The sequence below is a fragment of the Pleuronectes platessa genome, chromosome 4, assembly GCF_947347685.1.
Source record: "Pleuronectes platessa chromosome 4, fPlePla1.1, whole genome shotgun sequence".
NCBI classification, from domain to species: Eukaryota; Metazoa; Chordata; class Actinopteri; order Pleuronectiformes; family Pleuronectidae; genus Pleuronectes; species Pleuronectes platessa.
In genome coordinates, this window is record NC_070629.1 from 19,826,064 (window position 1) to 19,839,249 (window position 13,186).

Here is a 13,186-nt window from a genome sequence, read left to right on the forward strand (position 1 = left end):
TAAAAAGTAAAAATACAGGTCAAATAACTTTTCACAATGATGGTTATTTGAGATGTACATTTTCCCACCAAGTTTGATTTTAATTATATTCTTCAAAAGAGGGGCGACACATCATGAGTGACGCCTGATGGGTCAGGCGCTTGCATCGTTGGGACCTCGCTCCATCACTTATTTGCTACTGTGCAGGCTCTGACCCCAAATGCCCAAGATGTCCGCGCGGGCATTCTGGATGTTTTGGTTTTATTTCCGGTTAGTGGGAGGAAGAGAAAATACATCGTCCATCTGTATAAACAGTCTATGGTAAAAAAAAACTCCACCAGCGTCCCAGGCACATCATACAGGCTCTTAGAAATTCTGGTCTTGTGGTAGGGGCCTTGTTGCAGCTTGAGGTCCAGGCAATTGCCTGCTTTATTAACCCTGTTGCCAGGGGGCTGGAAGTCTGGGTACTGAGGGGGCCGCAGGTGCACAAATGTAGAAGAAGATGAAAATAATATTGGGTAACTGTGACTCCCTCCCAAGCACAGTCAGACAGCAAATGGTTTCCTCCACGGGTTTTTAATGAAGTCTTGTTCTCCACATCAAACCGTGATAACTCGTTGGCTGCATGCTCTGAAAAGGAATCTTCTTGTCTTCTCTTAATTAACAAACTCTTAGACATGTGTGTAACTACATCTGCCTGCTTCTCTGTGTCTCTTCTTCGTGTTACTTCTCCGTGTTTCTTCTTCGTGTTTCTTCTCAAAACAAGCAGCTCAGCAGAGGCTTCAAAATAAAAGTCTTATCACTAATTACACACATTACACACATATATTCAAATACAAAATATAAATTGGAAAACCTTTACAACATATTAGAGTAATATAGTGGCAACAGTTACAGTAACTAAGTAAAAAGAATCATGGATTTTAAGGTGGCAGTTGTGGGTTAGATATGTCTAAAAATATCTGCTTTTAAAGCCCCAGAAACCAAATGTAATGCCTGCTGCAGTATAAAATGTTGGCCATTTAATTTGAGAGAAAAAGGATGTGATTACGTACACTTTCTCTCAGCGCCCCAAGCTCTTACCAACCTCCAGTGCCAAAGCCTTTGTCTTCAGCTTCGACTATTAGGAATCTTCTGAAAATGACATATTACGTGTTCTGTACAACTTTCAAAAAAAGATGGAGCCTTTGATTGAGCCTCGCAGTGGGTCACATTTTAACCTTCTCCTGTTGGTTTTTCTCATTACAGTTTTCTATTCTTTTAGGGCTACCATGGCAGAAAAATCTAACCAGCAGCCAGAAACCATGCAGGCTGATTTGTCAAGCCATTTTCATTTGCACTCTGCCGGTCATCTCACTTAGACTTAATTTTCTGACTCAGGGATATTCTACATTTATTCAAAATGAGTGTGCAAGATTCAGAAATAACACCAGCCCTCAATTTGCGGAGAATCATTTGAAAATCCTAAATCTAATTCTGATTTTCCGTGGCCCACAGTATCAGCCATAGAAAGTCTCTCCAAGCAGATATTCAACATAAGCCATTTTGGTTGTACATGTACATTACAGTCATATAACCTACATAACACATTCATCAATATTTCTCTGCTAGAATTGTGCTATTAACCTAAGGAGAATACTTACAGAAGGTGAATGTATTGAAGATGCCGTCATGTCGAAGTCACAGGACATTGTTTGATTTGTTCGATTAGGTTATGACATGGCAGCTCTCGTTTTCCCATATATCTGGTGCAAAAATACAAAATATCAGGTGCAGGCCAAACATGTTTTAATCCTCCTTACCTGCATCAGAAAAGGAGAAGTAAAAAAAAATGAGAGAGTTGTTCATTTAAGAGTTTAGGACTCGACTCCATTTAACATAATGTAATCGCTTGTTTTCTTTTCAGTAATAACATTCCTATGAGCAGCCAGATTACCAGCTCATACCAGGTGTAGTAAGAGCTTGCTAATATCCTTGCTTAGAATAGAATGACGTTTTGACAAGGTCAAACTAAAGTCATCAAGAAGTTTGGGTATTTTCGGAAAAAACACCACACAAAATTTTTTGTCTGTTTTTTATCTTTATCTGTTTTCTGGTGTTAAACAGACATCAGTTTGCCATTGATCCACAAAACAACACAGCCTTTTCAAACGCAATCAAAAAACTTCAGAACAAAGGCAGCATCATTTTTTTTTTTTTTAATAGAGTGACTGTGATTTGTTCTCATTTCTGTTCCCCTCGTTTCCTCTCTTCGCTCACGTGTTCCACTTCTTGTAATGAAATGACAATATACTCTTTGGGTCACTGAAGCTGTGATCTGATTATCTGCAGAGGTCAGAGTCGATTTATATTATCCTTTATCCTGAGACGTTGTAAAGCCGTCTTCGTAATAAGATATTTGCAGCAGGGTGAAGACAATGTAGATGATTAGTAACCTCTGAAGAATTTATGTTGTGTTGTCAACCAGGTCTCATCTGTTCTCAAAATCTGATACAGGAGTCATAATAAGACCTGATACAGAATTCTTCATTTCAACACACTGCAATTGAACCTTTTGCCATTTCTGGAAAAAAAAGATCAATTCTTCCAGTATTCTATTCTGAAATGAGTGAAATAATGGAATCATAAAATTCATCGGAAAATATTTCCACACTCAGAAGAATCCCGTAATGAAATGAAAATCTGCTATGGATTCTTCTCTGACCCACATCCCTCCTGGAAGTTTCCCTGAAATATGTCCATTAACAAACCAACAAACAAACCATCAGGGGTGAAAACATAACCTCATTTGCGGAGGTAATTAATGAACATTTGGACAACATTTGATCTTAAACTTGTCTAATTTAAGAGACTATAGAGTTTGTATGAGAACTTCAAATGTAAACTTTCAACTGTAAACACATCCTCTAGAGGATGATGGCAGTCTGAGAATGGTCATCACTGAGTTACTAACTGCAGAAGTGATGGACACTGATCTGCACGTCAGGAACTCACTGGTTCCATCTCCTGGACAAACACAACCACACAGGAGGAGATGGGTACAGAGAGAAAGACAATGACATAGATGGAAATGGAGACATTCACGTTTCAGCCAGTGACTAAAAAAAAACATTTTTCATATAACTTTGGTCATAAAAACAGTGAAAATATATTAATTTTCTTTCGTAACTTAACATAAATAATAAGCTTTTCCTTCTGGTGAGCAAGTTTACTCAAAGCACACATGAAACAAATGGTAGCTTCCATTATAGCCTTGTTAAAGTAAAGAAATGATTTGTTACTTTGTTATTTAAATATAAAACAAGCAAATTAACCAGTCTGGTGGTTTAGATAATTGTTAAACTCATTCAGAGGGAACAGCAGCCTGTATAGTCAGGAGGGTGTGACATGTTTTGTTTTCAGTTTTTAGCGGAACTAATATGTTATTGTTCACCGCACCACAGAGATCACTAAATATTAAGATTAATTGATTTTTAGTCTTTAGCTATGCCTTCTTTACTTATTATATATTTTCAGTGTAGTATTGTGTGCAGAAATAGAACTACAATAGAAATCTACGGAAGAGTAGGCAGCTATATTTAAACATGAAATAAAGAATAAGACACATTGATAATAACAGCCTCTCCTGGAACCGTCACCTTATCGTGGTGGAGAGGTTTGCGTGTCCCTGTGAACCTGAGGGCTGTGTTGTCTGGAGCCTTGTGCTCCTGGTAGGGTCTCTCATGGCAGAGTGGTCTCAGGTGAGGGGCCAGACTAAGAATGGTTCAAAAACCCTCAATGAATATCGATACAAGAGGAGATGGGACCCAGCCCGGAGGAAGCCCGGGGCCCCCGTCTGGAGCTAGGCCCAGACGGAGGGCTCGATGGCGAGCGCCTGGTGGCCGGGTTTGCCACGGAGCCCGGTCGGGCACAGCCCGAACAAACTACGTGGCACCCCCCCTCTCTTCATCTCATGGGCCCACCACCTGTGGGAAGACCCGTTGGGGTCGGGTGCGCAGCCACATGGGTGGCAGCGAAGGTCAGGGGTCTCGACGGACCAGACCCGGGCGGCAGAAGCTGGCTCTGGGGACGTGGAACGTCACCTCGCTGTGGGGAAAGGAACCGGAGCTTGTGAGGGAGGTGGAGCGCTACCAGTTAGATCTGGTGGGGCTTACCTCCACGCACAGTCTCGGTTCTGGTACCGTACTCCTGGATAAGGGTTGGACTCTATTCTTCTCCGGAGTTGCCAAGGGCGTGAGGCGCCGGGCGGGTGTGGGGATACTCATAAATCCCCGGCTGAGCGCCGCGGTGTTGGAGTTTACCCCGGTAGACGAGAGGGTCGCCTCCCTGCGCCTAAGGGTTGTAGGGGGGAAAACTCTGACTGTTGTTTGTGCGTATGCACCAAACAGCAGCTCAGAGTACTCGGCCTTCTTGGAGACCCTGAATGGAGTCCTGCATGGGGCTCCAGTAGGGGACTCCGTAGTTCTGCTGGGTGACTTCAACGCCCACGTGGGCAACGATGGAGATACCTGGAGAGGCGTGGTGGGGAGGAACGGCCTCCCTGATCTGAACCCGAGCGGTCGTTTGTTATTGGACTTCTGTGCTAGTCATGGATTATCCATAACAAACACCATGTTCGAACATAAGGGTGCTCATAAGTGTACCTGGTACCAGAGTACCCTAGGCCGAAGATCAATGATCGATTTTGTGATCGTGTCATCTGATCTGAGGCCGCATGTTTTGGACACTCGGGTAAAGAGAGGGGCGGAACTGTCAACCGACCACCATCTGGTTGTGAGTTGGATCAGGGAATGGGGGAAATTTCCGGATAGACCTGGTAAGCCCAAACGAGTAGTGCGGGTGAACTGGGAACGTCTGGAGGAGGCCCCCGTCCTAGGTATCTTCAACTCACACCTCCGGCGGAGTTTTTCTGGCATTCCTGTGGAGGTTGGGGACATTGAGCCGGAGTGGGCGGTGTTCAAAGCCTCCATTGCTGAAGCTGCGGCGGCTAGCTGTGGCCTCAGGGTCTTAGGTTCCTCAAGGGGCGGTAACCCTCGGACACCGTGGTGGACACCGGTGGTCAGGGAAGCCGTCCGATTGAAGAAGGAGGCCTTCCGGGATATGATATCCTGGAGGACTCCTGACTCGGTTGCAGGGTACCGACAGGCCCGAAGGGCTGCAGCTGCTGCCGTGTCGGAGGCTAAGCAGCGGGTGTGGGAGAAGTTCGGAGAGGTCATGGAGAAGGACTTTCGGTCGGCACCAAAGTGTTTCTGGAAGACTATCCGGCACCTCAGGAGGGGGAAACGGGGAACCATCCAAGCTGTGTACAGTAAGGATGGGACTCTGTTGACCTCAACTGAGGAGGTCATCGGACGTTGGAAGGAACACTTTGAGGAACTCCTGAATCCGAATAACACGCCCTCTATGTTGGAGGCAGAGCTCGAGGTTGATGGTGTTTCGTCGTCAATTTCCCTGGTGGAGGTCACTGAGGTAGTCAAACATCTCCGCAGTGGCAAAGCCCCAGGGATTGATGAGATCCAGCCAGAAATGCTAAAGGCTCTGGGTGTTGAGGGGCTGTCATGGTTGACACGCCTATTCAACATCGCGTGGGAATCGGGTACAGTGCCAAAGGAGTGGCAAACCGGGGTGGTGGTTCCCCTGTTCAAAAAGGGGGACCAGAGAGTGTGTACCAATTATCGGGGTATCACACTTCTCAGCCTCCCTGGTAAAGTCTACTCCAAGGTGCTGGAAAGGAGGGTTCGGCCGATCGTCGAACCTCAGATTGAAGAGGAACAATGCGGTTTTCGCCCCGGACGTGGAACTACGGACCAGCTCTTCACTCTCGCAAGGATCCTGGAGGGGGCCTGGGAGTATGCCCATCCGGTCCACTTGTGTTTTGTGGATCTGGAGAAGGCGTATGACCGGGTCCCCCGGGAGAAACTGTGGGAGGTGCTGCGGGAGTATGGGGTAAGGGGGTCTCTCCTCAGGGCCATCCAATCCCTGTACTCCCAAAGCGAGAGCTGTGTTCGGGTCCTCGGCAGCCAGTCAGTTTCGTTCTCAGTGGGAGCTGGTCTCCGCCAGGGCTGCGCCTTGTCACCAATCCTGTTTGTGATATACATGGACAGGATATCGAGGCGTAGTCGTGGTGGGGAGGGGTTGCAGTTCGGTGGTCTGAGGATCTCGTCACTGCTTTTTGTGGATGATGTGGTCCTCATTGGATCATCGGCTTGTGACCTTCAGCACTCACTGGATCGGCTGGCGGCCGAGTGTGAAGCGGCTGGGATGAGGATCAGCACCGCTAAATCTGAGGCCATGACTCTTAGCAGGAAACCGATGGATTGCTTACTCCGGGTAGGAAATGAGTCCTTAGCCCAAGTGAAGGAGTTCAAGTACCTCGGGGTCTTGTTCGCGAGTGAGGGTACTATGGAGCGTGAGATTGGCCGGAGAATCGGAGCAGCGGGGGCGGTATTGCGTTCGCTTTACCGCACCGTTGTAACGAAAAGAGAGCTGAGCCGCAAGGCAAAGCTCTCGATCTACCGGTCGATCTTCGTTCCTATCCTCACCTATGGTCATGAGGGCTGGGTGATGACCGAAAGGACGAGATCGCGGGTACAAGCGGCCGAGATGAGTTTTCTCAGAAGGGTGGCTGGCGTCTCCCTTAGAGATAGGGTGAGAAGCTCAGTCATCCGTGAGGGACTCGGATTAGAGCCGCTGCTCCTTTACTTAGAAAGGAGTCAGCTGAGGTGGTTCGGGCATCTGGTAAGGATGCCCACTGGGCGCCTTCCTTGGGAGGTGTTTCAGGCACGTCCAGTGGGGAGGAGACCTCGGGGAAGACCCAGGACTAGGTGGAGAGATTATATCTCAACACTGGCCTGGGAACGCCTCGGGATCCCCCCGTCAGAGCTGGTCAATGTGGCCCGGGAAAGGGAAGTCTGGGGCCCCCTGCTTGAGCTGCTCCCCCCGCGACCCGACCCCGGATAAGCGGATGACGATGAGATGATGAGAGATGAGAGATTGTGTGCAGAAATAGAACTACAATAGAAATCTACGGAAGAGTAGGCAGCTATATTTAAACATGAAATAAAGAATAAGACACATTGATAATAACAGGGGTAAACGGTGTCCTCTAGTGGCAGCTTTTAAGACGTACAAAATGTTTGTGTGTGTGTGCGTGTGTTTGTGTGTGTGTGTAATCAGCACATCTGGCTTCAGTGCTTTCAACTGGTAATAAACTAAAATGTTATAGGATTTAATGAATGTAGCCTTACGTTTCTACAAACACATTAAGTTTTTAAACAGCCAACCATTTGACACTGGTTTGCCAATTTGTTTGAACAACAGTTATTGACCCCCCTGGGACATTCCTTACAGACGTCTGACATAATGACGACCTAATGCCTGGTCACCCTCCAGTAGCACCAATCCAAGGTGAACTAAGCCCAGCAGTGGTTCAAGTTAACCTGCGTAGCTAGAAACCAGCTTCTCCTGCTCCTGTTCCTTGGCAACTGCAGGGAAAATACACAAGCTGCCCAGTTGTTGTACATTCATCTGGCATAAATAAAACAGTCACGTTAACAGCTCTGTGAGTCTGGATTCCGTGTATCCATTTACTCATTCGACAAATGCTTTTATTTTATTTGGCAAATATTTGAGTTTCAAGTGAGGGCCAACCCTCAAGCTGCAGTACAGCAGGAGATTTAGCAGTAGACACTAAGTAGTAAATGTGTTCTAGAAGAAGTGCCAGGAGATCAAGTGAGGACGTGCACATCAGGTGAGAGCTAAGCCTTTATTAGTAAAGGTGACAAACTATATTAAAGTTTCAATGGGGTGTAGATGTGCTGTTTAGGCCAGAAAATGAGAAGCTGCTAGGATGGACTACAGAGCCAAGAGGATCCAAACAATGTGGGAGAATCATCAAAAACACAAAGTCTCACTTTGGAAGCATAAACCTTTCAATGGAAAGTTGTTTAATAAAGTAGAAAAAGCCGTTAGTTATCACAGTCATTAAATGAAACAATCATTCACAAACCAGTCTACACTAAGAATCAATTCGACCCCAATTACCTTCACAGTCATTGACGTAAGTACAGGGTTTTTAATTAACCAAAACTGATTGTTCTGTTTGTACAACTGTGGAAAAGTTTAGAGTGAATGGTTAGGTGTGTGTGTGTGTGTGTGTGTGTGTGTGTGTGTGTGTGTGTGTGTGTGTGTGTCAACCATAGACTGTATATAAAGGGTGTCAACACAATCCTCAAAGTTCAGGTTTCCAATCCTCTGTGTCGGAACTACTGTGTAATGTATTATTTTTTACCACTAGGAGGCGTAGGTTCTTCTGTATCTAGATATTTCAATGGAGCACCAGTTGCACATCAGAGCAGATTAGATCAGTTTTGAGTTGTAGGTGTTGGGAAGTTCATGGTTCTTACTTGATAGGCAAGACCACTATTCAACATCAGTTCATTATTCATCATTGTTGTTGTAGTTGTTGCAATAAATGGGGACATCACCAAAAAGGACACAGACAGCACCTTATCTTATCTCATCATGTTTTTCATTTGTCGTTTTGAGGGAATTGTGGTTACTACAGGATCTTCTGATTCAAAGTTTACAATTATACAAGTGGTGTAAACAAAGTTAACAGCAAAAATAAAAAATGTGTGTGTGTGTATGTGTACGCTGTCTTCCCGCTTCAGAATCTCATGGAGAGCACTTTTAAAACAAGGGAACCAGTGTATCTGTTAGCATTAGCGGCTAACCCGATAGCTATGGTGGAAACGGATACCATCCCTCACCTGTGGGAGTGTTCCTCTGACAGCAGCAGGGAGAGGTCCTCTGCTTGTTACTGACACTGTTGAGTTATGTTTAAACTGTTCTAACAAATGTTTTCACCATCTTTAAATGACTTCTACAGCTTCTGAAACCAGACTGACACTTTTCATTAGCGTCAGCAGCACCTGTGAGTGCTTAATCTGAGTGCAGGTGGAACAGGAAGTGAACCTGACGTCCGGACAATGAGCTGACACCTGATTGGCTGGCTTCTTACATTGACACACAAAATATATAAAAGCATCGAAATTTAATAATAATACATAAATCTGTGCGTATTATTTAACTTGAGATACATTGGGGATGTTTTGGTGTTAGATAGATTATGTCTGTATGTATCTAGATTGTGAGCTTAATGTGGACTACATGTTATTGTGTATACTGGAGTATTATTCTCTGTGTATCGTTCATGAGGCTGCGTGAGGTACATTTGATATAATATTAGATGTGGGATGAACATTTACATTGTATATTGTAAATGCTGCTGTATATGAAATATTCTGATTGCATTTATAGATTGTATCGCTTATTAGGCTTAGCAGGTCTATTGCTTAAGATATTGTGTGTTGGGGTGAATGTTGTTGTGTATTTCCCCTGGTGTGATAATAAGTTTACCTTGACCATGAGATATATAGATAGATAGATAGATAGATAGATAGATAGATAGATAGATGGATACATGGATACATGGATAGATAGATAGATAGATAGTAGGATAGATAGATAGATAGATAGATAAATAGATGTGTAAAGAGGTGTAAGAAGAGCTCTCTATGAGACTTGATGATTCTTGAACATAGAGAGAGACAATGCTGCTCTTTGCTGGGTCCGTCCACCATTGAACAATTACAGTCTAGACTATGACTGGGTCTGGAATGCAGAGACACAATACGAGCCTGTATGATTGAGTTAAAGTAAATGGGTGCAGCTATAGAAGTGGGGCTTGATGTGGGCGGCCGTGGCCAGTGGCGGTCGATAAGCAGCGGAGTGACATGTGCCCTTTTAGGTTGATTGCGCGGCTGCATCATGGACAATGTGTTCCTTCACTGTGCACCCAACTCTCACTCTCTTTCTGTCTCTTTCTGTCTGTGTGTCTCTCTCTCCGTGTCTCTGTGTGTCTCTCTCGCTCTCTCTCTCTCTCTTGCTCTCTCTCTCTCTCTCTCTCTGTCTCTCTCTCTGTTGCTGACATTACCCAGGTGTATCCCTCATAAGTATTCTTCCTGTTGATCACTCCCTTAACACTTAAAAATAATCTCATTGTCTTTTTAAATTGTCATCCTTGTTGCCGTCCTCTTCGTGCACAGCTCCTCTTTCACATCCTAGAATATTAATATTCTCTTTCTCAGTTTTGCGCCTGTCCCATGTTAGAAACATCATCAACATGCTCGCTTGCTCGCTGTGAATTGCTCTTGCTGTATTCTGACATGGGCTCCCTCTGACACTGACTGATACTGTCATCACTTGAACCATGTGTTACTTGACACGTCATCAATCCACTTTCAAAATGCAGAGAAAACAAGACGACAGGACACATTATCACCAATCTCCCCTCTCTCCCTGTCAGTGCGTCAGAGTCAGGGTAGACTTTTTTCCCCCTGATAATCACTGCCCTGGCAGCCATTTCCCAAATCACACAGTCATCCTAAACGGTCAGCTCCTTCCTCCCTCAAGCCATTCTGGAGCTGCGGTTTCAAGTGGGCCTGATAATGACGGGTGAAATGACCTGTGCAATTATCCGGTTACATGTGAGTCAACCCGAGCTCCCTCTTCCAAAATGGCTAACAGGTTCAATTGCCGATCAGCCCCCTGATTAGCCCTCGTGCCTTGCAAGGAGGGGAGAGGACATCTGTTTGGTAAATTTGCAGCTTTGCAGGAGCGTAATCTGCTGGAGGATGCGGTATATTTCCATACAGTGAGGCCGGAGAGTTCCTTTGAGCTCTCATTTAACTAATTCCACCAAAGCTACGGTTACAACATTTGGACGCTCCAATGGTTTTTGCATGTTCAGTGTAGTCGCAGTACCATGTGGCTAACATGTGTGCTCACAGTGACACAAGCATGATTCACCATGAAACACTACACTTCAATGTATGTTTACACATCTGCATAAAAAATGTCTTCGGATGCATGTATGGTGTGTATGTATTTCGCATCAACATTGTTCATGGACTGCTGCAAAGTTTAAGTCCGAAATTGGCATCGACAGTTGGAGGAAAGGGAAGGATTGTGCTGGAAAAAGGAAAGCTGGTAAGCAACAGAGGGGACGTATGCTTTATCCTCAGTAATAACTTATGAAGAACAGAGGAAATTAAGGAAACGATGAATATGAACAACACAAAGGAGAAAATACTGCACATTGAAAGGGTTCATGAGATGTTTGTATTTCAAAATCAGAAGAGACTTGAATTGCGCTTTTACTTATTGCATTTCTTCTTCCTATTGTCATTAAAGATATTAGATATTCTCTCTTCAACACTCCACAACATCTGAAATAACTGCACATTTGCTCGCACATGTCCACATAAACCAGCTGGACCTCGATCCATCGGGACTTTGCATCCAACAGGATCATGTGGTGTACATTATCATCTACCGTATATAAGCTATTTGTTCTGCTTAACCCGATCAAAAAGCTTTAAAACATTACAGCTGTGTGTGCCGTCAGTTATGCCGTGCCGCAGACTGCAGTGAAATAAACAACTTTTAAGTGCTCGTGGAAGGAGAGGACTTGACACGCAGGCCCAGTGAACTCCTCAGATCACTTTCACGACATCTCTCCTCTGCTTTCAATCGTCAGATATTGTTTTGCAGTGCACATCCCTCCCTTGTTACGTTCTCTAAACATGTTCTGAGAAAGATGAACAACAACAGGACTTGACACAGTGTCGTCTTCACATTCTTTCACTGTACACTGAGTTTGGTGGAGGTGGATGCTGAGGTTCTGTGTTTCTTATTTTTGACGCTAAAAACAAAAATCACATGTGCGTTAGGATGATCCACAGTTTGTTGTCTTTCATCAGCATCATAATATCACAAATAAATAAATAAAAAATCCCAAACTTACAAAAATGTATTTATAGTCCGAGATCGTTTTTAATATGACCTAAAATGTATTCAATATTTTCTGTACGTACCTTTTCTTATTAAAACATAGTTATTCGGCTCTTGTACACTCTTTTATTTTGTGAGGTTTTTCCTCTCCGACGGATAAGGACAGAAGATGCTACACTTTGTAAAGATTGTTAATACCAATGAGGCAAATTGTTAGATGTGAATATGCTCTATAGAAATAAAGACTGATTGATTGATTGATTAATTGATTGATTGATTGATTGATTGATTGATTGATTGATTGATTGATTGATTGAGGTAGGTAGGCATAGGCAGTAGATTGGTTGGTTAGTTGGTTGTAGGTAGGTAGGTTGGTAAGTAAGAAGGCTGGTTTGTTGATTGATTACTTGCTTGCTTGTTTGATTGGTTGATGACTTTTTAAACCATTGGTTCTTGACCTAACTTGAGAAAGACATTATGCCAATTTATTGGAATTAATGAAACTCTAATGGAGTGACTCTAATCCTTACTTAGACATTATCTCATCTTTGTACGGAATACATTTTCATAATAAGTTATTGGCAGAAGTGTTTAAATTAAGTGATGAATATCAGTTCTGTTAAATTGTGTTACTAAGTAGTAACACAATCTCTGCAGTGTGTTTTGACTGGCTGATTGGAAACTCATTCCCCATCCAATATCAACCGAAGGAAATGGAAATCTGGAGCGTTGTTGGTGGGAAGTGTGAAACTTCTCTCTCCTCTCCCTCTCAGTCATCTGAGCCTCTTTCACAACACAACTCCTCTCTTCTCTCCCCAATAACTCTGGAGCTCAGTCATGATTTTGGACTCTCGTTGCAGTCTTCATGGGTGGAGACAGAGGATGGACCTCGAGACGTCACCACCGCTCCCCATCTCTCCTCTCAGCCCTCTCTCTTCCTCCAGGCAGTCGGGATTGGGATGGTGAGTGGGGATGAGCAGGAGTCTGCGTGCGTCACCGCGTTGCGCAAGAGAAACCGTGCGCACTGGATGAAAACCCCGGACTGTAAAGTGGGAATCGATCGTTTTTGTCTGCCAAGCTTCGCTGGATCTAAACAATAACTTCAGGGGGAAGTTCTCCTGCGCTTCTGGCTTTAGCTCCGTGCGCCCTGGATGTTGCGCCACGCCGCACAGACCTGTGTGTGCCAGCTGGCGTGTGACTCGTACTTTACGTTGAGCTTCATCGTTCCCAGCGCCCAGAGCCCGAGCTGCTCTGGTAAACGTCTTCAACATGCGCTCGCTCGTCGTTGTCGCTAGATGAGAACTGTCGGGTTCGTGTCGCGCCATGTCCTTCTGTGGGACTGAGGTGGACC